At 37.9% G+C, this 26,941-nt stretch overlaps 1 pseudogene; it reads left to right on the top strand.

Annotated features, from left to right (window-relative positions):
* LOC102835322 overlaps positions 1-26,941 on the top strand; it is a 96,972-nt pseudogene that overhangs the window by 43,245 nt on the left and 26,786 nt on the right.

Below are 26,941 nucleotides of genomic sequence, written 5' to 3'. Positions count from 1 at the left end.
TGTGTATTCCTTCCATCTTTTCTTGATGCATTCTGCACCATTCTATAATTTTCCCAGTGAATCTTTCAATAATGAAATTCGAGCCTTGAATTTTTTCTTCAGTTCCCCCAGCTTGAGAAATACTGACTGTTTTCTTCCCTTTTGGTTTTCTAACTCTAAATATTTGCATATTTTATTATAGTATTTGGGAACTTTAGTCTCCAATAAATCCTGAATGAAAATTTGTCCCTTTGTTCACCCCCAGAATACATTTTTTATGTGATGGAAACCATATTCCACTATCCAACTCCTTCAACCCCAGGGGTCCTCTTAGATTTATGTCATCCTATGCCTGACCAGAATCCATTTTGTAGGCTAATACACCCTGGGATTCCTGGGCTTCCTTACTCAAATCCTCTTCTCTTTGCCTGATGTCAGACAAAAAGAAATATTGGTGACAATGTGATAAAAGAGGTGGGAAAAGGGTATAACCCCATCTTAGAAGAAAAGGGATATGGGTGATAGTTCCTCCAAACTGCCATCCTAGGACTAGTGGTTTATCAAATGGAAAAGGCTTGTCTGACACAATTTATATCTTAGCCTTGGGTACTGAAAGAGCTTTGAGAGAACAGCAGAGCTTCTTGAATCTATTAGCTAAAGTGGTTCTAGACAACTATATTGCTTTAGATTTCTTGCTTGCCCAGTCAGGAAGTATATATGTTGTTATCAACAAGACTTGCTGTGTCTGGATCAACGCTTCAGGGGAAGTTAAACTCAATATTCATACCATCCATAATGTAGCAGAATAGGCCAGCCCTAGACTCCAAGACCAGAAATTTTGGCCTGGTTCACCAGTGTCATCCTCATGTTCGGTTTATGGCTAACTCCTGTACTTAATGTAAGAATCATAATACTGTTATTGGGTTAGGCTACAGAAGAGCAGAAAATCATGAAATATAGTATTGTTGTTGTTATGTGTCATCGAGTTGGTACTGACCCATAGCGACGTTATGATCTACAGAATGAAACACTGCCTGATCCGGGGCCAACCTCACTATTGTTGCCATGCTTGAGTTCATCAATGCTGCCACTTGGCCAATCCATCTCATTGGGGGTCTTCCTCTTTTTTTTCTGACCTTCCACCTTACCAAACATGATATACTTCTCCAGCAACTGCTTCCTCCGGACAATATGTCCAAAGTATGAGAGATGAAGTTTGGCCATCCTGGACTCTAAGGATCACTCTGGCTGGACTTCTTCCAAAAAGGATCTATTCATTCTTCCAAAACAGATCTATTGGTTCTTTTGGCAGTCCATGGCACTTTCAGTATTCTCCTCCAACACCACAACTCAAAGGCATCAATTCTTCTATAATCTTCCTTATTCACTGTCTATCTTTCGCATGTATATGAGGTTATTGAAAATACCATGGCTTGGGTCAGGCACACCTTAGTCCTCAAGCTGACATCTTTGCTCTTCAACACTTTAAAAAGGTCTTGTGCACCAGATTTGCTTAATGAAATACATCATTTATAGTATTAAAGTGTTTTATTAAAATATACATATACCTGCACAAGAGATACATCATAGTCAACAGTGTCTCCTGCAGGGAAGACATGCCATATACAGCAGTACCTCCTCAAGTCTACAGCACTACAGGGGAGGCATGTCTTAGGCTATAATGTTCCCTCATGCTCACAGTCTAAGGTATTTTTTAGTGAGAAGTTAAACTGCAGAGCAGTTCTGCTGGATTTCAAGTAGGAGCAGGCTCTTCTTTTTGCATAGTTCTGTGATTCTGTTTGCTGTTTCCTTGTTCCTCTTCCCTCATGCTGCACATGCATCTGGCATCCAAGATAGAGCCTAAGTTTTCAAGATGGATTCCTTGACAGCGGCATCTGGGATACTTGATGTAACTCTTCACACATGCATCCTGTTAGGATCCTGGTTCGAGACCTATGTCTGCCCTGGAATTGCCATGTTGAGGTCATGCAGTGATGTTTTATGACTATGCTGAAAACTGGTTAAGGATGGCTGAGTGGAAGGGAGAAGTGTGGTTTAACCAACAGATAAGATAGCTGAATGGGGAGGGTTAACAAACCCCACTGGGTAGCTGAATTGGGAGTGAGGGTTAACATCAGAGGATCGTTTCCAAATCCTATCCTGCCGGTTCTTTGCATTTGGAAATTTTATGACTTCAGTAAATTTTTTGCCATTTATATTTCACCTAACCCCATACCCTAACACTACTAGTTTGTCTATTTGTCCCCTGCTTATTAAAGGTGGCAGCTCAGGGAGTAGCAGCACCATGGAAGTGGGTGAACTTTTTGTCCTACTAGAGCACACTCTCCCTACTTAAGAAATGAGGTGATGTACACTAACTAAACCAATGCAATGTCTCCAATTTTTGCCACTCAGTCCCTCCACCTCCATTATGTTAAATTGCATTAGGTTTCTCACCTCATAGTGCCCTCATTCAGCAGGAAGCAGCCAGGAAAGAGAGACAATAGCCCATTTCACAAGGCTGAGTAACTGACTACAAAGGTGGGGAAACTGAAACAGGGCACTGAGAACCCTACAGATACTAAAAACCTAGCCAAAGCAAAATCTAGAAGAAAACTCAAGTGGTTATACTGCCATCATAATATAATAATTTTCTCTAAAAAGAATAATTTCTTCTCCTTTAGTTAGTAATCAAACCCTACCCTGAGGACTACCACAGGAAGGACTATTGCAGCAAAAGAAAGAAAAACAAACATACATCTTTTATGGTCACTGATAATCACCATCTAGAGAAATTAATGAAGCTGACTGGAGAGAGCTTGGCTAGGATAATCAACAGGACCTTGAATAAACATACAACAGAGCTCCTGAAATCCATTGAATCCTTACCTCATAATCGAAAGCCAGAAAATTTCCCTTCCTCCTTTCCACTGGAGAGACAGATCTGGGAGATTTTCTACTCCTCTGTACTCCTGAGTATTGACACTCAGTAATCAATGTGCTCTTTGCTCTGAATTATGTCTCTGAATATTGTCTCCATCAGTGGAAGTTGATAAAGGACCACTTTTATGGTGACAGTTTTCCCCAAAATTCTCAGTTTTTACTACCTTTGGAGCTTGAATGCTACTTTTTCTACCTTTAAGGAATGAACAGATGCAATGTTCCTTACCTTTTTCTCATAAACACAATTTTCAATTTAAAAAAAAAAAAAATCACAATTTTAAGTCCCCATGATTGTCCTGTGTTCTTCAATTTGCTTAAGAGTATCCCAATGTGAAATAAATAAATAAAAATCCAAAAACAAAACTGTTGCCATAAACTTCTGACTCTTCCTTGAGTTTAACTGGCCCAGCAGATGTCCTTGGAAGTCACTGTTCTGAATGAAAGGTCTTTTTTTTGTTGTTGTTATTTTGTTTTGTTTTGTTTTAAATGTCACCCAAGATAAGTTTATTAATGAGAGAATTTGTCTGTAGCCATGCATAAATTTCAGATGTATGTTAAACTCATTTTGTATGCATAAACTGGTTTGATTTGGGGAAAAAAAACCCAAAAACTTTCATATGCTATATGAGAAAAATGAATCTATTTTAAATAATTTGTTAATAATTAGATGAAACATTTCTATTAATGTAGATATGGTTATGATATACATATTTAACATATTATACAACCTATTCTAAAATAATTTTCTTAGATGTGAAATAAAATATTTGAATTTTATCTCCATACTGGTTTGATGTTAGGTAAAGAAACAAGAATATTGCATCCTGTGTCTGGATCATTTCACTAATTTCTTACATTTCTCATTAACTCTAACAGAGGAATTCAAGGATCCAACAATTAATTTTCCAGTTAATTTAGTATCAAGAAATCTTGCCACTAGTCTTTTAATCATCAAGTGTACAATTTACCTGGTGTGTTTCTATTTGATATATGGGTTCATTCTTCATACTTAAAAAATCCTCTTGTGATTTTTTTCCTTTCCATCATTCAGTTAAACTAAGAATCTGAGTAATTCAGACCTGACTCTCTCTGATATTTTTAAATGAATGTCTGTTAGTATTTCTGAGTCACCAGAATTGGATGTACCTAATAAAGTTAGTCATTTTAGTTTTGTGCTTATTCTAAATCAGTATGAAATTCAATGTTTTACTGTCTTATAAACATCATTGGTCTCACCCCTATTATATTCCCATGAAATATTTTTTCTATATTGCATCAATTTAAATATTAAAAAGTATTTCTAGGTTTCTGTAGGGTCTGCAGTGGCAGGAGAGAGCCCAGCAGAGGCACCACACTACCCATGCTGACCAGTCAGCTCTCTGACTCGGGCTGCCACTGCCAATGTCATGAATAACACCACAGTGCCGAATGTCACCCAGGCCAACAGTGACTCCATGGTGGGTTATGCAGTGGCCATGGTAAGGTATGTAGAGAAGAAAAAGCGGATCTGAGTTCACTGCATACAAGGAGGATGTACCTCAGTCTGAGATTACCTACCCTTGAGATAATTCTATGTTTTTCTGCCCCAGTCTCAGATTCCCCACTGGGGAGAGGCCATTGAAGGAATGGGCATGTATTCTGAGAACCCCAACTTAATCTAGGAGGAGATATGGACTGGTAGAGGAGAGGATCTCTGCATTGGGCCTCCCCATCTCCCCAGGGTGGACCATATTTGCCACCACCTGCTCCCCATGTACAGCTATGACCCTGCTGAGGAGCTGCATGAGGCTAAGCAGGAGCTGCTTTCTGATGTGGGAGAGCCCAAGGTGGTACATGGCTGGCAGAGTGACTACCAGCACAAGCAGATGCCCTTGTTAGACATCAAGATATAAACTGACCATTTGCCCTAATCTTCAGAACCTAGGAGAATTGGAGGATCTGGTCCTGTAGCCTGCTTTTTTCCCCCCTCCCACTTGCACTCACCAAGCCCTGTGTAGTAGGTACTGGGTCTTCTGTTCTTAATCACCTTTGGAAGCATCCATTTCCCAAGTTCCTGCATAACTGGCAGCCCCTATCTTTAGCCCTTTGTGAGCTCTGAGTCCACTATTCAACCCCAGACACTAATGGGAAGACAGCTTTTCCTTCTCTGGATAGTAATTGGGAGGGCTTGACTCTTTACCTAGACATGACCTTCCTCTAGAAATCCCTGGGTATTGAAAACGCTGTAGGTTACTAAGGCTGGAGGGTCAACTGTAGCCTCCATGTGCCTTGGAAGAAAGGTTTGGCAATATATTCCCCCAAAATCCACCAGTAAAAGTCCTTTGGAGCAATCCTGACGTACATGGACTGGTATCAGCTGATTGCCTCTAAACCTCACTGACTGGTATAACTTCCCAGGAGGGCATAGGAGCCTTCCCTGGTGAAAAGACCTGTGGTAGATATATTTCGTAAATAAAATGTTTTGTGGCTATAAAAAAAAAAAAGTATCTCTAGTTTCACTCACTGGACTACTATATAATTAAATAAAAACTGCATGAAATATAACAAACCTAAATGTGTTTCATGTCTGAACTCTCTGTCTTCTCTTATTCAAGATCTAGTAAATAAAACTGATTGCATCATTCAATGTCATTAATTGAATGTTAGAATAGCTCTAATTCCTGATATCTCAAGTAAGGATTATTTTATTGTAAATAAACATTTTATCTCAGATAGTGTCTGTGTGCAAGTACCTTTAAGTTTATAAAGTTTAAGTTTATAGCAAGCATTTGTATCTAGAATGACCAGCATTGGAAGAGATGTAAGAACTTTGTTCTCATAAATGGAAAACTTCAGAGTGAAATTAAAATGAAATATAACTAAATCAGTAGATCCCAAACTCTAGTTTGGAAAGAATTAAGAAATACTGATCTTAGATTAAAATAATTCTGGCAGCTGGGAATAAAGGTACCTACTGGTGGTTGTCAAGAAAACTCAGTTGTGATTAGAGGACAGAGTTAAAAGTCTAAGTACCAAAAACATCTTTCAGTGAAGTTGTAGTCCTTATATTGTGAAGTTCTGTCTTTATAAGTCATAACACATTTTGTATTTTACTGTATCTTGTTTTCCATCCATCTTGAGTGAATATTATTTAGGGACAATCTCATTGATAGCCACTTATTCTATGAAATAAATATTTCTTCTCTAAGGTCTATTGATTATGTTGATTTGGCTTTCATTTTAAAATCTGAACTTAAGAAGAGTAAAGTAAACCTCTGTATGACCTGAAAATCTGATAGCAAATGTTTTCAATTTACAGTAAATTAAGCATATGAAGGTAAGTGAATGCATTTAATTTAAAGTTATTGGAAATTAAAAAGAAACATGCAGACAGAAGTAAATGAGAAAGTAGATATTTTCTGGGGGAAAAAAAGTATTATCATTATTATAAACTTGGATTAATCAGGTGACTTTCAGTACTTACAGTTGTTAGGATTTAAAATGTGTGCTAAGCTAAATATGAAATACATTTTTACAGACTCCCTCCCATATTTTCTTTGCCTTAGCACAAGCCATGTGACTTTCCATGAACTTTTGAAGAAAAATGGGAAGAAGCAGCAGCCATATTAGTAAAGTTGATACATATACTACCATTCCAGTCTAGGAAATTTTAGGTGAAATTCTAGCTCAGTTTGATGATTTTTTACATCATTGGATCTGTAGTTTGTCAAGCTCCTCTAACATCCATCTTCAGCTTCTCCAACTCTTGGATTAGGTTCATGCTTAGTCAATGATGAAAGTAGCCAGTTTCTTCTGCAGGCAACTTGCTTCCTCAATGTTGGATGTTTGGAGCCAATGAGAGACCAACACTGGCTTCAGCTCTTTCTTGCAGGTTATAATTTGTCTTTGATCTCTCCCAACACACTTTATTTTCCATTTCCAATTGCCTGGCTTTATGAATTCAGGCCTTGATTTTGTTGAGTGCTGTCAAGTTGGTTATGACTCACAGCGACTCTGTATAAGGTCTCCAAGGAGTGATTTGTTGCTTTGAACTGCCAATCAGTGATTATCCGACACTGTAACACCAGGACTGCAATTCAGGTCTAGTCAGTTATAAAAGGAAGAGCTGTACATAACATATTTAATCAGTGGGACATTGTAATGTTAAATAATTATTCTAATACCCACATCTATATTATTCCTATGAGACATTTTAGCAAAATGGTTCAAACTCTTGACTGATAAATAATTCAAACCCAAGGGAAAAAGATGTGGTAGAGTGCTTCTATGATTTACAGCCCTAGAAACGATATGGTGAAGTTCTACCTGTTCTATAGGGTAATTATAAGTTACAGTCAGCTCAACCACAAAACGGTTTTGTCCTAGAAGTTTTATTTTTCATAAAATTCTGAATAAATCAATCTTCCTTATTTCTACCATGGTACTTAAAGAGAAGTCATATTATGATCTTTCATTAATATAATTTTTGTGTGATTTTTCACTATAGTTACTCATCTATCATTGATAGTTGGCCCTCACAAACTGAATCAATCAGCGTCAGTATTAAATAATTCTATTATTTACAGTTGTAGGTGTTTCAATTATAATAAAAGATTATATAATAGTATCCCACATACAAAATTACTTTTTAAAAATTAACTCAAAACTACACTTTGATATAAGGAGTTTATACCAAAAAAAAAAAAAAAAGTGTGTACACGTTTGCAGGAGTCCTGGTGTGGGGCTATAGGATAACGACTGGACTCCTAACTGCAAAGTAGGAGATTCAAATTCACTCCCTGCTTCATGTAAAATGAATTGTTGTTGTTAAGTGACATCCAGTTGGTTTTAATTGATAGTGAAATTGTGCACAACAGACTGAAAAACCATCCTCACAATCATTGTTATACTTGAGCATATTGCTGCAATCAATGTGCCAAACCATCTCATTAGGGGTTTTCCTCTTTTTCCATGACCCTTCACTTTACTAAGCAACATGTCTTCCTCCAGAGAGTGGTATCTCGTGACAATATGTCTGAAGTATGAGATACGAAGTTTCACCATCCTTTCTCCTAGTGAACAGTCTGGTTGTACTTACTTCTTCCAACAGATTTATTTGTTCTGCTAGTATTCCAGGAGTCCTGGTGTGGTGCTGTGTGCATTAATGCACTGGACTGAAAATTTGGTTTGAACTGCCAGGTTGGTGGTACATGCTCACTAGTTGCTCCTTGGAGACCCTATACAGGGCTGCTATGGGGTGGGGCCTACTTGACAGCACTTAAAAACAATAACAACAAGCTAGCATTCCATGGTACTTTTAATATTCTTCTCCAACAGCATAACTGAAAAGCATTATTTTTCCTGTGGTCTTCCTTATTCATTGTCTCCAACTTTAAAAAAACATATGAAGTTTTTGGAAATACCATGGCTTGGCTCAGGTGCACGTTATTCCTCAAATGATACTTTTCCTTTTGAACACTTTAAAGAGGTCTTGTGCAATTTATTTGCCTAAATGGAATATGTCATTTGATTTTGTGACTGATGGTTCCATAAGTCTTGATACTGGATCCAAGTGAAATGAAGTCTTTGACAATTTCATTATTTTCTCCATTTATCATGATGTTATTTACTGATTCCCTAGCAAGACTCATACAGAAGGCTGTGATCTTTGATTTTCAGCAGTAAGAATTTTAAATTCTCTTTGCTTTCATCAAGCAAGTTTATATCATCTGCATATTGCAGATTGTTAATGAGTCCTCCCACAATCATGATACCATGTTCTTATTCATATAATCCAGCTTCTCAGGTTATTTGCACAAGAGACCCTCGGATCATCGTTGTCTTCCCCACTGCACACACCCCCCCCCCCAGCCATAGTTTTAGGTTTCAGGAAAATCTCCATAACCCCACTCATTGGAAGCCCCAATAAACCTGCCTGCTGTTGAAGCCACATTTTTTTCTTCATTTCTTTCTTATTTCTTACATTTTGGTTCCTAATGTGGGACATGGGAGAGTAAGCAGAGGCTCCCAGCTGGCTCCAGGTTGACTTCACCCCATTCCCCCACACCCTCTTTTCTTCCTCTCCTCCATGATCTAAAGCATGGTGGTCAGCAGAAGTTTGATCAGGTGAATCCTGGACATGAGGTTAACTTTTTATTCCTGAGACATCTTGAAGTTGTGAGCAAACCAAGTCCAATTGAGAAGGTTTGGCTGGGGTTACTCTCTGGTAACCTCTAAAAAGACTTGTGATGTTCACATCTTTGGTCATCCATGTGGGCAATTTTCTCCCTTTTCTCCTTCCTAACCTCGTGGCTCCAGCAGAACACATGACGGCATTCCAGACCAGCTCCAACCATCCACCACCAGCTGATTCCTCTCTTAGTCATTCCCAGAGGGAAGGTAAATAGGCCTCCGGAGGTTTTCCCTAAGGTACCTAGAGAATGCCTCTTCCAACCCCCAGATGTAAGGCCTCAGCAGGCCTTCCTTACTTGTCTCAGGGGCCCACCATTAAAACAATACAGGGGGTGCTCTGGTTGTTCTTCTGGCCCTCCCTCCTGTCTCTGGCCTAGATGTTTCTCTCCTTAGGATGCCCTGTAGAGAAACATCATATGCCCTGGCCACCCCCATCTTAACTTTTCCGTTAACTGAACATACAAAAATTATGGGAACCAATATCTCAAAAATAGAAAAAGAGACCCTATTAGGTTGTTTCTTGTTCAATTTAAAAAAAAAAACAAAAGTTCATTTGCAATCTGAAATCAAACTGAAACTCTTCTTTATGCTTTGAAAATGGCACCTTAGATTATGGAATTCTCAGAGATATATAGCATTTCCTCCAACGGAATGGAAAGTGGTCAGAGGTCCCCTATGTCCAAACATTTTCTGTCTTCTGTCACAACCATCTTTATGTTCCAAGTGCTCCACTTACCAAAGTCTTTCTCTCAATGAAAAACTCCATTCTCTATACATATCAACAGAAGGCTGGAATGAGGGAACTTGAGTGAAGGTATTTTGAGACCAACCATCACAACTTTCTTAAATGTAGATTTTCCTTTAGTTTCAATTTCCCATTTGTACCAGTTAGTCAAATCTAAATTCCACCCCCTGGCAAGACCTCACAAAAGCCCATATCCTCCCAAACCCTCATAAAACCCCTCAGACTCTATGGGAGGGTGCTTGCTCTTGAGCCTCACTGTCTGTTTATTTTCTCCATCTTCCTCTCCAGTGAACTGTGAGAGATTGCAGATTCAGTGTTCTGACTAGGACACATTCCAGTGAACTCTCAAAACTCCGGAATCTCTTTCTTTGACTGCTGATATATGAGTAGACAGCTTTTCTTCCTTCTTTCTCTCTGTCTCTTTCTCTCTCTCCCTCTGAAACGGACTACAAGTGATCATTGACCCTTTACAACTCTTGTAAAGTCCATTTTCCAACTGCTCACTTCCAAGTAGCCCTTTTTTTTTTTTTTTTTTACGTAGCTCCAGCTTTCGGAGGCCATTCTGACAGATCTTTCCTCATCCAACACCGGTCACAAATTCCTGTGTCTAGGTAAGTCAGCTCCTGGCACCTTCTCCTGAGGATCCTAGGAGATTCTGCCTCATCCCCTGGTCCTTAGAGGATCACTTGGACTCCCCTGAAAGATGGCGGGGTGGGGGTAACCCATAACCTTCTCCTTGCCATCCGATCTGAAAGTCAGAGCTCCAGCCATGTCCCTTCTCACTCAAGATGCCCTGGAAGAAGGCAGATACCACCTTTGGCAGTGACTCCTTGATCCATCCAAAATGGGAGCTGGGGCTTCACAAACCACCCTCTCCCCTCTAGGCTGTCTTCTGAATAACCTAAAGAAATTTCATCTAACAAAAATCAATCTGAAAAAAAATTAATTGATTTTTGCAATATAGCCTGGTCACAATTATAAACTGGACAGTGACAGTCAGTGGCCAGAAAACAGCACTTTTGACTTTCAAATTCTCAGAGACATTGACAACTTCTATTTAGAAACAGTAAAATGGCAGGTTCCCCACGTCCACACCTTTTTCTTCCTCTGCTCACATGCTTCCCTTTGTTCAGTTCATAAAATTCTCATTTTAAATGTAAAACCTTTTCAGAAACAATTTTCTCCGGAACCTCCCTTTGATCCTGCCAATGAACATCCCTCACCTATTGCACCATCCTTTGCACCTCCCCCTTCTCCTTCAATCATTGCCCCTTCTGATGATTCTCTTCACTTGCCTCCAGTCACCCAATCCCAGAGTACAGCACCAACTATCTTCCCCTTTAGGGCAATAGTTGGGGTCAATGGCCCCTCCTTAGTGCATGTTCTTTTTCTATGTCCAATCTTTCCCAGATCCCAGAATGCTTAGGATCCTTTTCTGAAAATCCACTCAAGTTCCACAAAGAGTGTCTGAGGACAACCCAGTCTTTTCGTTTAACTTGGCATGATATTTACATTAACTTAAATACTACCTTGACCCCAGAGGAAAGGGAATTCATATGTAGAGCATCAGAAGTCCATGCTGATGCTTTCCATGAGTAGTCTCCTTCCCATCACCCTGCTGCAGAAGATGCTATACCTCTGCAGAGAGCCTAATTGGAATTATCAACATGGAAGTGAAGACAAAAGGAACACATAATTACTTATTTTAAAGGTGGAATGGCTAAAAATGCCCATAATTATCATTTATGATAAATTACTTGAGATTAACCAAGACCCCAATGAAAATCCTGTACTTTGTCTTTCCCAACTTTTAGAAGTCATGATAAAATACACCAACATGATCCCAGAATAAAGAGAAGGCCAAACTTTCCTTCATTTTCAGTTTATTTACCAGTCTACACCCAACATTAGGAGAAAATTACAAACGTTAGAGGAAGGTCCCCAACCCGACACTGAGATCTTCTAAAAGCAGTCTTAAAAGTTTTTAACAACTGAGATGAGGAACAGAGACACCCAAAAGAAAATCAGCTCTGCATTAAATATCAGATGCTAATGTCAGTCACTTCACACTCGCCCCAGCCCAGTTATTGTTGTTGTTGTTGTGTGCCGTGGAGTCGGTTCCAACTCATAGCGACCCTACACAGGGTTTCCAAGGCTGTAAATCTTTACGGGAGCAGACCGCCTCATCTTTCTCCCGCAGAACCGCTGGTAGTTTCGAACTGCTGACCTTGTGGCTCGCAGCCTGACTCGTAACCACTACGCTACCAGAGCTCCTTCCCAGAGCAGGAAAAAATCACAACAGTCCTTGGAACGTGCTTTTGATGTGGGCAGGCTGGACACTGGACAAAATCATGCCCTAACCCGAGACCACCAGCCAACCCATGCCCAATATGTATGTGGTCAATGGGGAAGATGGACTGCTCCCACCAGGGATGCCCTTCCATGTCAGGTTCAGTCCAATCTTTAGCCATCCCCAACCACCTGCGAAAGATCCTTTATCATTATTAGTTCTCTTCAGAAGACTGATGATGCCCAGTATTCTCCACCCCCACAGCAAATGTGCCCTCAGTACCCAGGATAGTTGGAACAGTATCCGGTAAGACCATATCTTTCCTCCTGAATACTGGGGCGAGTCTTACAGTTCTAACAGAATATAGCCGTCCACTACTCTCTTCCTCAGTCTCAGTAATTGGAATGAAAGGCATACCTGCCCCTCCCAAACAAACACCACGCCTCAGTTATTCATTTGGAGATTTATCCTTCACTCATTCTTTTTAAATAAATGACTCCCTAACAGGAATAGTTCTACAAAATCGAAGAGCCCTAGACTTACTACAGTCAAAAAAGGAGGCACCTGCCTATTTCTCAATGAGGAATACTGTTTTGTTTTTTTGTGAACAGATCAGGCCTAGTCTCTTCTCATCTCTTTCTTTCTTATTTCTTACAATAAGTGAAATTATGGTGAAATAATACAACCATGGCACATGCTTTCCTGATTTTAAATCATCCAGGATCCCCTTATTCTGTTCAAAACCCTGCCTTCTGGTCTATCCAAAGATTTCTCATGAGCACAATTAAGTGTTTATTATCTACAGTGTTGTTCATAGCTTGTCATGATCCACACACTTGAAAGCTTGAACATACTTAATAAAGCACAAATAAGCATCTTTCTGGTATTCTCTACATTCAGGTTAGATACATCTGAATCATCCATTGTTCCAAGTCTTTGTTTTAATCCTGCTTGAACCTCTAGCAGTTTCCTGTCAATGTAACGTTGCAGATGTTTTAAAAATTTTCTTAACAAAGTTTTGTTTAAATGTGAAAGTAATGATATTGTCTGATGATTTCTGCATTCCATTGGTCACCTCTCTTTGGAATGGGCACAATATAGATCTCTTTCAATCAATTGGCCAGGTAAATGTCTTCCAATTTTTTTTACATTGATGAGTGATTGCTTTCAATGTTGGATCGATTTGTTGAAACGTATCAGTTTGTTTTCGATCAGTTCCCAGGACCTTTTCTTTGTCAATGTATCCATTACACCTTTGGCTCTTTATCATTTGCTATCCTTTGAAATTGTTTAACATTGCATATTAATTTTTGGTACAGTGACTTTATATATTCCTTCAATTTTCTTTTGATACTTGCTGAATCATTCAGTAGTTTTGTCTATAGAATCTTTCAATATTACAAATTGAGGCTTGAAATTTTTCTTCAGCTCTTACAGCTTGAAAAGTTTTGCGAGTGTTCTTCCCTTTTGGTTTTCTAACTACAGTTCTTTCATTATAGTATTTAGCTAAGTGTTCTTGAGCTGTCCTTGAAATATTCTGTACAACTCTTTTATTGCTTCATTCTTCCTTTGGTTTAAAATTGCTAAGCCAGACAAGTTTCAGAGTCTCTTCCAACATCCATTTTCTTCTATATTTTCTTCTTAATGTGATTTTTCTTTCTTCCTATATGATGTTCTTGATATCATCCCACATCTTTTCTGGTCTTCAGTCATAGCGTCTAATGTATTAAATATTTTCTTGAGATGAGCTCTAAATCACATGGGCTATGTTAATTTTGTATCTCATGTTCTTTAAAAACAATTTTTAGAGTAAGTCTGAACTTGAGTATAAGCAGTTGATTATGTGTTCCACAGAATGCCACTGGTCTTGTTTTGACTGATGATGTGGAACTTTTCCAACATCTCTTACCACAGATGTAGTCTATTTATTTCTGTGTATTGCATAAGCTGAGGTTCATGTGTATAGTTATTTTTTATGTAATTATACAGAAGGTATTTTCAATGAATAAATCATAGGTCTTGCAAAATTCTATCATAATCGTTTCTATCACTCAGGCTACGTTTTCCAACAATGGATCCTCTCTTTGTTTCCAATCTTTGCATTCCAATTATTATTTTCAAATACAACTTGAATGTGTGTTTGATGCATTTTAGATTGAATAAGTAGTTTTGAACTGCTGACTTAGATTAGCAGCCCAACTAATAGCCAATATGCATAGAATTCTTCAATTTCATCATCACTGGCTTTCAAGTTGGTACATAAATTTGAATAATTGATGTATTAGCAGGTTGTGGTTGTTGTTAAGTGCCGTTGAGTTGATTCTGATCCATAGTGACACTGTATAGGGTTTCTGAGGAGCAGCTGGTGAGCTTGAAATGCCGACCTTGCAGTTCAAATAGCTTTGCAGTCTGGCACTTTTATCCACAATGCCACACCAAGACTCCTACTAACAGGTGGTGGTGGTGATTATGTGGTGGTTATTTGCCATGGAGTCAGTTTCAACTAACAGCAACCTGTATAGTGTTTCTGACACTGCAAATCTTTATGGTAGCAGAAAGCCTCATCTTTCTCCTGTGGAGTAGCTGGTAGTTTCTAAAGCTGAACTTGAGGTTAGAAGCCCAACTCATATCCACTGTGCTACTAGAGCTCTCCTTTGTAACTTATTTTAAAGTTGGTCCATAATCACAGATATAGAGGCTAGGATTTATAATACATAACAAAATTAAGAAATTTGGAAAGAAGGGTCATATTAAATAATTGTTGTTGTTGTTATGTGCTATTGAGTCAGTTCCCAGCCATAGCAACCCTGTATAGGGTTTTAGAGGAGCAGCTGATGAGCTTGAACCACCAACCTTGCAGTTCAAACAGCTTTGCAGTCTGACACATTAACCCACAGTGCCACACCAGCCCTGAAATGAGAGAAGAGAATAAAAGGCTCAATTGTATAAATCAATAATATCAATAAGATAAGAAATCATGGTAAGTGATTGGGGCAAGTTTGAACTATGTAAGAGGTTTAGATTTAGAATCAAGGTGTTTATGTGCTTCTTAAAAAGTTTTAATTTTTCCCTAAACAATTCTGCATTGTGGTTTTATTAATAACCTTGAACACTTATGTATGCATGAAGTGAGAAGTTTTCAAATATTAATTGATTTACTTTTCTTTAATGTTTTATTGCGAATTTTGTAATAGTTTACATGGGAGAATATTAGCTTTACATTCATCCTGTCATATATCATTTCATTGCTACGGTTACAATCCCCTCAATGCACCATCAACCAACCAAAGGGTATACCCTGCAAGCCTGCCCCCAGGCCATCAGCACACAGCCCCTCTCCCTCTCTGGGTCTAGAGACCCCAGCAACTCCATCTCTCCACAATCATCTTCTCAGCCTCCATCTCTAGTGTCACTTTTTCTCTGGGTAGGGTCTCACACTTCACTCTTCTCCCTTTATGGTCCCAGGGACCTCTGCTCCTGGACTGCAAAGTCTATAATGCCCCTCCTTTTGCTACAAAACATCTACCTTTACATTTCCAACCCTCACAGTCAGTTCTGATAACAATTATTCACTATTGTACCACAAAAGACCTATCCTCATCTCCTTTTATCAGCCACACCCAGACAGATTGGATACTACTCCATGAAGATTCTACCTTCCTCTGTGCCCTCTGGATGCAGGTTCTCTCTTGAAAGCTTGTTTAAAAGCTACATAACACTGATGAATGTGGTTGATTTACTTAATAGGTATAAAAAATTAAAAATAAAGCAACTTAGAAGTATTTTTTATGAAAAATGAAGTATAATTACGTGCTTTAAGATCAAGAAATTAGAAGAGAAATAAGTTCAATAAAAATAAGAAGGGTAATAGGTAAACTTAAATAAACTGAAAGATCACTACATGAGAAATGATATGGTGACTAATATGCAATTGTTGATGTTGGCTGGTAAGTGCCATCCAGTTAATTCTGACCCATAGCAACCCTGTATAGGGTTTCCAAGGAGCAGCTGGTGAGCTTTAATCCCTGACCTTGCAGTTTAACTGGCTTTGAGTCTGGCACATTAACTTAGGTTTAGGCAAATCTGCTGCACAAGACCTCTTTAAAGTATTCAAGAGTAAAAATGTCAGTTTGAGGTGACCTAACCCAAGCCAGGGTATTTTCAGTAGCTTCAAATTAATTTGAAAGTTAGTGAATAAAGAAGACTGCAGGGAAATTGATGCATTTGAGTTATGGTGTTGAAGAACAATATTAAAAATACCATAGACTGCTAGAAGAACAAACAAATCTGTGTTGCAAGAAGTACAGCCAGAGAGTTCTTTGGAATCCAGAATGGTGAGACTTCCTTTATCCTGCTTCAGACATGATAATGGAAGGTACCAATCCCAGGAGAAGGGCATTATGCTGGATAAAATGGACGGTCAACGAAAAAGAGGAAGAATCCCAATGAGATGGATTGACACAGTGGCAGCAGCACATAACCACCACCACCATGCCTAGGATATCAATGTTTATGTGCTTCAACTTAATTTTGTCAATTTCAATGTTCCTACATTCATACTTGGTACGTTCCATGTTCCAATTATTAATAGATGTTTTCAGCTGTTTCTTTGTGTCCTGTTAGCAAATGAAGGACCCACATGTTTTATTCCATTGGTGTCATCACAGTCAACTTTACTTTGAGGAGGCAGCTCTTCCTCAGTTGTATTTTGAGTGCCTTCTAACCTGCAGGACTCATCTTTTGGCATTGTATCTGATAATATTCTGGTCCTCTTCATCGTGTCTCAATATTCAATATCCTTTTGCTAACAGTGTTTCACTGCTATTCATAAGCTTTTAAGTAACTATTCGGAAGTTGTGCATCTCTCTGAATCCTTGTGTTTTCATCTGGAAATTCAGCTGAAACTTGTCCATTGTAGGTGACCCTGCTGGTATTTAAAATACCAGTGGCATAGCTTCCAGAATCACGGCAACACTAAAGCCACCACAGTATGACAAACTGATATATAAGTGGTGGCAACATTAATGGGAATCATAATCTAGTAATATGTTATGATGCTCATTTTAGAAATAGTAAATTAACTTACACAGGATTAAAAGAAAGGGAGAAAGGAAGAAGAGGGAAAAGGAGACAAGGAGACTGCAAGAAAGGTAGAAATAGATAATAAACACAGGTGATTCTTATACCATATTGTGCCTCTGTAAACATTTTTAAACCCTGGTTTAGCATTGTCTAAATGATGTGGCTCTGAGGTTAATGCACTGGACTGGAAAGTCATTTTGAACTGCAAGGTTGGCCATTGAAGCTCACCAGCCACTCTTCAGAAACCTTATGTAGGGTCACTATAGGTCAGAAATGACTTGATGGAAATTAACAACAACAACAAATGACAAAATGTGTCATTGGCCCTGTGGATATTTTAAGAAAGAATTATTAATGTTTCTTTCTATTCTATCAATTTTTAGGATTTTTGGTCGAACATATGCATGAATCAATTAATAAACAAAACAAACAAACAAAAAATTAAAAGTTAGTATATACATCCATTGCAAACTGAAGTCTTCTCTTGGAGTTAATTGTGTAATGCATTATATTTTTCACTCTGGGACACAGTAATACCTATTGTTTAATAGAGTATATAAATTAGTGATGCCCTTTCTATGAGAGTTTTGCTGTGAAATATTGTATAACTGAAAATAGTGCTACTTAATGTCATTTTAATTACCTGTAGCTACAAATTTGCCACTGTGTGACAAAATGTAGGAAAAAAGAATCTAATAAAAATGTCTTGTTTGCTCTGTTGCTTGACATTAAGAGGAAACACCTATATAAAACACACAGCATGCCCATTAGGCATTCCATTTTATCATTTATATCATTAAGGCATCTCTATTTTCTTAACTAAATTACTTTTTTCCCTTATGACCACCATTTTTATGCTAACTATGTTATGATACTTCCAGTACTAAAATTTAATTCCTATATTATGCATGAATCATTTTAATTTAAAATTCATGTGAACATTTGAAAGTCTATGTTTTCAACAATAAATATGTTGAGAATACTGTTGTGTTATATCATTTTCCTAACAGTTGTTATTAATTTGCAAAATAAATTGTGTATATGTGTGTTGTTGTTGTTATTGGTAAGTGCCCTGGACTTTGTTCTGACTTGTTGTGACCTTGTTTATGGTTTATGTGGCTATATATCTTTGTGAGAACAGAAAACTTCATATAGCAGATAGTAAGCTTGAACTGGTGACCTTGTGGATTGCAGTCCAGTGCTTATCCTAAAAAGTCACCGCATTCCCTTTATGTGCATTGTTGTCGATGTTAGTGCCTTTGAATCTATTCAGACTCATAGTTCAAACCCTGTGTAGGGTTTCAAAGGACCTTCTTGTAAGTTTGAACTGCCAACTGTGCAGTTCAGACTGACTTTGTGGTTGAATGCATAACTTATGACACCATACCAGGTCTCCTTTTATGTGCATAGTGGTATAATATATATATAATCAATTAAGCATGATAATAAAACAAAGTGACAAAGTGCTTTGAGATATATTTTAAATATTTAAATGAAAGTAAAAATAAACTAGAGAGAACCAGAAAAGTATGTTTCCTTGCTAAGTTCACCCAGGTGTCTGTTAGAAATAGATCCATTTTAACAGCATTTTTTATAGACCAATCTCAACATCATCCCATGATAATTAGACCTTTCATGTTGGCTTTCTATACTTCATCTATAATATTTTCTTCTGCTTTTCAAATACTCTTTATTCTCTCCTGGGTCTAGGGCCTTTTTTAATGGGAAAAAAATAATTTTCATTTGCATCAGTTTTGACTCATGACAGCACCATGTGTATCAGAGTAGAAATGACCCATTGGATTTTCATTGACTAATTTTTTTGAAAGTAGATCTTCACAATTTCATTCTATTGTATACCATGATGAACCCAACTTTCAACCTTTTGATTGACAGTCAAGCATTGGGTATTTGCACCACTCAGGAATTCCCATACAGTTCTCATTTATTTTACGCTATTTCAACTCATCTTCATATAACAGCCCAAACAGTTTTCTTCAATAAAGCCATTTCTGACTGAATTCCTTTAGTTGTCTTATAAACAATGCCCGTTTCTCAATGGTAAACAGTTACAATGAAAGGAGTTAGTGTTACTGCTTTATTTATATTTTTATCATCAGTGTCATAGAGAGTTTCCAGTAATCACTTATGTGATAGATTATTGTTGTTGGTCTTCAGTGTCAAGTCATTTCCAATTCATAGTGATCCTGTATAGGGTTTCTGAGACTGTAAATCTTTACTGGCATAGAAAGCCTCATCTTTCTCCTGAGGAGTGGCTGGTAAATTCAAACTGCATATTTCAGGTTGTTAATGACCCTTCCTCCAATCCTGATTTACAAGCATGGTGAAAGGTTATAATCCTTTCCTGAGTTAAAATCATTCACTAGACATTTGTTTTCTATAGAAATAACTGCCTTGTGGTATACATACAGGTTCTACATGAGAATAACTCCCATTCTTAACACTGTTAACCTTAGTTTGATATGATCCAGATAATTTAATGCTTTCCCAGTCAATGAAACACAAATAAATAATGTTGTGGTATTCTCTGCTTTTGGCCAAGATACATGTAATGTTAGCATTCATATCCCTCTTTCCAAGTCCTCTTCAGACTTGAATTTCTGGAAGGTTCCTGTCAATGGGTGCAGTATTATAATTGTGCTTGAATTACCTTCAGCACAATTTTACTTGCAAGTGATATTAATATTGTTGAATACTTTCTGCATCCTGTTGGATAATCTTGCTTTGGAATGGACATAAATATAAATCCTTTCTGTCAATAAGCCAGGTTGCTTTGCATAGATGAGTGGATAGTTCCAGGGCTGCATGGATTTGTTGAAACATTTCAATTTGTATTTCATAAATGCCAGGAGTCTTATGTTTCACCAATGCCTTCTGTGCAGCTAGAACTTTTTCCTTCGATATCAAGGATGCTTAATTATATGTTTTCTCTTCAGTAACTTTTCTCATTTTTCTGTCAGTTTGTCATGCTGTGGTGACTTTCTGTGATGCCAGAACTATGTCACTGGAATTTTAAATATCAGAAAGGTCATATGTGGTGGACAGTTTTCAGCAGAGCTTCCAGATTAAGACAGAGTAGGAAGACACAGAAGAAGACTACTTTTGAATGTTTACCCTCTGAAAATATTATGAATAACATCTGAACATTGTTAGATATAGTGTCAGAAGATGAACCCCTCAGGTTTGAAGACAATGCATTGAAAATTCAACTTAAGAAGAGCTACCTCCTCAAAGTTGAGTTGACATTAATGGTGTGGATGTAGCAAAGCTGTCAGTATCTTCATTTGCTGATAGAGAACAAATCAAAATGTGGGTAAACAGCTGAAAACATATATTAAGTGTATGAAGTACAGATCTAGGGAAATTGTAAGTTGTCAAAATAAAATTAAATGCATACATAAAGATCAATATCATAGGCATTAGTCTTCTAAAATAGAGAGCTATAGCCATTTTCAAATTAACAATCATATGATTTTCTATGCAAGGAACATCAAATTGAAGAGGAATGGTTTCATGTTCTTTGTCAATAAAGAGGATTTCAAGCTCTATCTTGAAATATAATGCTTCCTGTGATAGGATAATACACAAATATCTGTAAGGAAGACTAGATAATATAATTATTCCTCATTAAAAGCTTGTGTCAACCAATAAAGTCAGTGTTGATGAAATTGAGGAATTCTACCAATTTCTTCAGTCTGTAATTGTTCAAGCATGCAATCAAGATGCACTGATAATTACTGGTGATTGGAATGTGACTATTAGACACAAAGAATAGTCAATAGTTGGATAATATAGCCTTAGTAAGAGAAATTATTCTGGAGATTGCTTAAAGAATTTTGCAATATCAATGATTTACTCATTGCAAATACCTTATTTCAATATTATGAATGATGACTATATGCAAGACAGTGGTTCAATCTCACCAGCTGCTCCTCCAAAACCCTATACAGCATTGCTATGGGTTGGAACTGACTCAACGGCACTTCACAACAATATACTTAGACCTCACTGGATGGACTATCAGTCAAACTGACTATATCTGTAGTAAGAGGTAATGAACAAGCTCAATAATATTAGCCAAAACAAGGTCAGTAACAACTGTAGAAGAAGGACCATCAATAGTTCATATGTAAGTTCAGTATGGAACTGAAAAAAATTTAAAACAAGTGCATGCCCAATTGAATTTTTCCTAATGTCAAATGTGTCAAATATGTTCTTGAATCACAGACAATTATAAGAACAGATTTGATGTATTTGACATTAATATCCGAAGACCAGAGAGGTTGTGAGATGACATCAAGAACATCATAAATGAAGAAAGCAAAAGTTCATTTAAATAGACAGGACAGAAAAGTCCAAAATGGATGTCAGGAGATACTTTGAAACTTTCTCATGAACACAGAAGAGCTAAACTGACTGAAATAAATGATGAAGTAAAATAGTTGAATAGGCAGTTTCAAAGGGCAGTTCAAGAAGAAAAAGGAAGGTATAATAATGAAATGAGCAAAGTTGAAAATCAAAAGTAAATAACATGCTCAGTATTTCTAAAGCTGAAAGGACTGTAGGGAAAAGTCAAGCCGTCAGTTAAGATATTGAAAGATTTTTGTTGTTGCTGTTAACTGTTGTCAAGTTGCTTTATACTATTAGTGATCCTGTATAGAGTTTCTGAGGGACCACTGAACTTGCGGATATCATTCTAGTATTTATTCTACATCACCACATCAGGACTCCTTAAAAGATACTGTGGGCAAAATATCAAATGATGAAGGAAACATCAAATGTAGGTAGATGGAATACACAGTCATTCCAGCAAAAATAATTGTGTCAAGTATCAACCATTTCAAACAGCATATGATCAAGAAATGAAAGTACTGAAAGGAGAAGACCAAGCTACATAGAATACATTGGAGAAAACAAGGTTCCAAGAATTGACAGAACACAAATTGAAATATTTTAAAGACTGATTATGCTCTGGAGAGTCTCATTCGTCTATGATAAGACATTTAGAAGATAGCTACCTAGCCAAATGGTTGGAAGAAAATGACATTTTTGCCTATTCCAAAGAAAGGTGACCCAATTGAATGCAGAAATCATTGGAGAATATCATTTAAATTACATAAAAATGTATTTTTGCTGAAGATAATAAAAAAATAAAGTTGCAGCAATTCACCAATATGGAATTGCTAGAAATTTAAGCTGGAATCAGAAGAACATGTGGAACTAGGGATATCATTGCTGACATCAGATGGATCTTGACTATAAGTAGAGAATGCCAGAAATATGTTTACTTGTTCTTTATTGACTATGCAAAAGTATTCAACTGTGTTGATCATAACAAACTAAGTATAACAACATGAAGAATGGGAATTTCATGATGCTAGGCTTAGTTTGTTATGATCAGCAAACACATTTATGTATGTAAATTGGGTCTCATACTTTGGACATATTGTCTGGAGGAAACAATCGTTGGAGAAGGATGTCATGCTGGGTAAGGTGGAGGGTCAGTGAAAAAGAGGAAGACCTCTAACAAGATTGATTGGCCAGGTGGCATCATTGATGGACTCAAGTGTGGCAGCGGTAGTGTGGTTGGCCCAGGATCGTACATTGTTTCGTTCTGCTGTGCATGGAGTTGCTATAAGTCGGTTCCAACTCGATGGCACCTGACAACAACAACAACATATAATAATTACAGGACAAAACTTTCGTTCAGGTCTGCCAGCTTCTCGTCAGAAGAGTGATGACATTCTCTATTCCTGTGAAGATATAAAGCCTCAGAAACCATATACAGTGTCACTACGAGTTGGAACTTAATTGACAGCAGTTAACAGTGTCAATTTTCCTCAAAAGGAACATGTACATAGTCCAATAAGCAGTCATTAGAACAGAGAAGGGAATTTGAATGGTTCAAAATTAGGAAAGGTGTGAGTCAGGGATATATCTTTCTACCATATTTATTCAATATGAATTTTGAGAAGCTGGATCATATTAAGAAGAGAGTGGGATCAGGATTGGAGGAAAACTCATCAGCAAACAATATGCAGAAAGTATAACTTTGCTTTCTGCAAGCTAAAAGGATTTGAAATATTTACTGAAGAAGATCAAAGATTAGAGTGTTCGGTATGGATTGTATCTCATTAGAAAGTGGGCAAAAATTCTCAAAACTATAGGAGAAAATGTAAAACAAAATTCAAAATTACTTAAAAAACAAAAACAGGCTTACTGACCAGAAACAGACTGATGAAACCTAATATTATGGTCTTCTATCATCCTTTAAGTTTTGAAAGGAAATCACTCTGTGGCTCAATTTTCAGGCAACAAGTAAATAGAGTGGGGCAATAAACACTAGTAAGGCATGGTCACCATGGAAAGTCAATGACTCAAAATCAAAAGGGCAACATTTTCCTAAGGACAAAGTTGAGAAGGCTTGGAAATATGGTTGGGGTGCAAATATGATAAATGTTATTTTATAGATAGGATTGTAATTATTGACATGAAACAAAATGTATTATTTGTTGAGTGTAAAATTGATGATCTTGTGTGTAACCCTTCACTCAATTTATAGTAAACAATTTTTTAAAAAAAGAAAGAAATATGATGGTAGAAGCAAGCCAGAGGTGCAAGGTTACTAGGTTTTGAAAATAGAGGAAGTTGCCAAAAAACAATTAAATCCAACAGTCTCTAGAAGTAGGCAAAGGCAAGTAAATAGACTCTTCCTTTGTAGTACCATGAATTTACTTGATATGGATTTTCTATCCAAACTCTTGTTAATTCCCTTCAAATGATTGTGTGGAACTGTGCATATAAGGTGTACAGGACTATAACACGAGGGCTAGTTAATTTTACCATTGTGATAGGTTACCAGGCACCATCTCAGAAACAGAAACAGAAATCTAGTGCCAGGAAAGAAGAGACATGAGCAAAGTGTGAGATCCCTAGCTGGAAAATCAGCAATAGGGTGACAGCAGAAGCAGGCTTATGGAGAGACAGAGCAATTATGCACTTCTTGACCATAGACCAAGTGAAGCTGAATGCCTGTGGGCAAAAGTTTTGCTTGCAGAATTTTCCATTTGGACATTTAAGGACTGGTTAAAGAACCTTTGCCACATCTGGCCAAGCAAGGCAGAGGTTTAGGAGCCACATAGCTGAGAGCCTGAAAACAAGAACAAGTTTTGCCTGCAGTATGACAGAGAAGAGTCATTCCTTGCTGGAGAACTGCTGCATTAGAGTAGTGGTTACAAATCTGGCTGCGAACCTCAGGGTCAGCAGTTTGAAATTACCAGCTGTCTGTGGGAGAAAGATGAGGCTTTCTGCTCCCATAAAGATTTACGGCCTCGGAAACCCTGTACAGGGTCACTATGGATCGGAACCGACTCGACGGCACTTAACAACAACAACAAGTGGCAGAGAAGAGTCATTCCTTGCTGGAGAACTGCTGCATTCTGAGTTGTTGCTGATCCTGTATTGCACTCTGTTTATTTCCCTAACAAACCCTACAATCATGAGAAAAATTGTACCAATTAGTCTACAATGAACTTCATTTTCTTGGATCCACAAAAATACACTTATGATAGCAGCAGTCAAAAAAAGAATAGAATAAACTGGCTGACACTGATAGCCTGGACAAACCCACATAAGAATCAAGATCCTGTAGCCCCAGAGCCAGACAAGAATCAAGGACTGATAGTCTCGGGCTCTGAAAGGTCAAGGTCCTGTATTCCCAGAGCCTACAAAAGTTCAAGCTCCCAAGGTCCCAGGGTCTCTGAAGGATCAAGGTCCTGTGTTGCTAGGACTGTTAAAGGATTGAGGTCCAGTGATTCCGACACCAGTCAAAGATCAAGATCGTGTGGCCCCTGCACCTTTAAAGGATGAAAGTCTCCTGGTTTCAGCACTAGTAAAGGACCACAGTCCCATAATCCCAGTGCCTCTAAAGAATAAAAGTCTGATAGTATCAGAAAGAATCAAGAGTCAAGGTTCCATGGCACCACTGCCTCTGAAGGATCAAGGCCTTGAGTCTGTGAAGAATCTAGGTCCTGTGTCCCTAGCACCTGTCAAGGATCAAGGTCCCAGTGTCCCAGAGCATCTGAAAGATTAAAGTCCCATGGTCATATCAACTATAAAGAATCAAGGGGGGCGGGGGGGCTCAGAACATCTAAAGGATCACAAATATGTGATTGTGACATCTATAAAGAATCAAGGTTGTGTAGGCCCTGGCTCTGTGATGAATCAAGGTTCCTTGGTGCCAACCCTAATAAAGGATCTAGGTTATGTGGCTCCAGAGCCTCTAAAAAAATCAAGGTCCTGTGATCCCCAAGCCTGTGAAGACTCAAGTTCCTATCATCCCGGTGCCTCTGAAATATCAAGATCCTCTTGTGCTAACACCATCAAAGGACCAAGGTCCTATGGTCCCTGAACCACTAAAGACTCGAGGTCCTAGGGGCCTAAGCTGACCACTGCCTTACCTCCACTTCCAGCAATGGGCCCTACTGTCCCCCATTCAGAATATATTGAGGGTTCTTCTTGATGCTCACCTCCTGATATGCCAATGAAGGAACCAACAGTGAATGTGCTACCCTCCCAGGGGCAGTGAAGACACATATTTAACGTGCGTGAAACATGTCCCGTATAGTCTTGTTGGGATATAATAAAACTCGTCCCTCTGGGGGCGGGGGTGGGTGGGTGGGGGAATAGCATAAATATATTGGCTTAGGAAAATCTGATGCAAAAACCTCTGTAAAGTGTTAAAGAGCAAAGATGTCACTTTGAAGACTAAGATGCTTCTCACCCAAGCCCTGGTATTTTCAGTCACCCTATATGCATGAGAAAGTTGAATAATGAATAAAAGAAGACCATAGGAGAATCAATACATTTGAATTATGGTGTTGGTGAAGGATATTGAAAGTACCATGAACTGCCAGAAGAACAAATAAATCTGTATTGGAAGAAGGATAGCCCTAGAATGCTAATTAGAAGCAAATATGGCAAATTTTTTCTTCCTGACATGTTGTTAGGAACGATCAATTCCTGGAGTAAGTCATCATGCTTGGTAAATTGGAGGGTCAGCAAAAAAAGAGGAAGACCCTCAATGAGATGGATTTTCATAGTGGCAGGAAACATGGGCTCACACCTAATGACAATTGTGAGGATAATGAAGTCCTGAGTTACGTTTTGTTCTGTTGTTCTTAGGGTCATTAAGAGTCAGTATCAACTGATGGCAACTTACATCAACACAATTTATTACATTAAACTACAGCTTATAAATTTTCAATATGTCTTTGTATGGGTAGATGGAATCTAGTTAATACACATAATCAGAAGTAGAATAATTAGAATGGTAATAATAAAAAGAAGAATTTAATATAATATGTTTCTATGATTAACTCATTAGATACTGTTCTGTAATGGGTTGTTTAATATGTGTCTTCTAGCCATAATCTTTGCAACTGCCACCAAATGAGTTTTTCCTTTGGTCTGGGCAAGAGAATGGAATGCTGATAGGGTTATATGAATATGTTGTGAATGATTGCCTATAAGGTTAATTGTAATAATTAAACCTTGGTTATCTAATATGTGTATAAAATGAACCATAGCAAAAGCAAGAAGGGTATTTGGCTGCCAACAAAAAAGAAGAGTAAGGAGTTGTTCTTTTCTTTGGACCCCAAGCTGAGCACTGAACCGTCTCCACTCAGGAGAAAGAGCAGTTATAGCAGAAG

The sequence above is a fragment of the Chrysochloris asiatica genome, unplaced genomic scaffold (assembly GCF_000296735.1).
Source record: "Chrysochloris asiatica unplaced genomic scaffold, ChrAsi1.0 scaffold00628, whole genome shotgun sequence".
NCBI lineage: Eukaryota > Metazoa > Chordata > Mammalia > Afrosoricida > Chrysochloridae > Chrysochloris > Chrysochloris asiatica.
The sequence above is the reverse complement of the archived record's forward strand: the minus strand, read 5'-3'. Positions and strand labels throughout refer to the sequence as shown.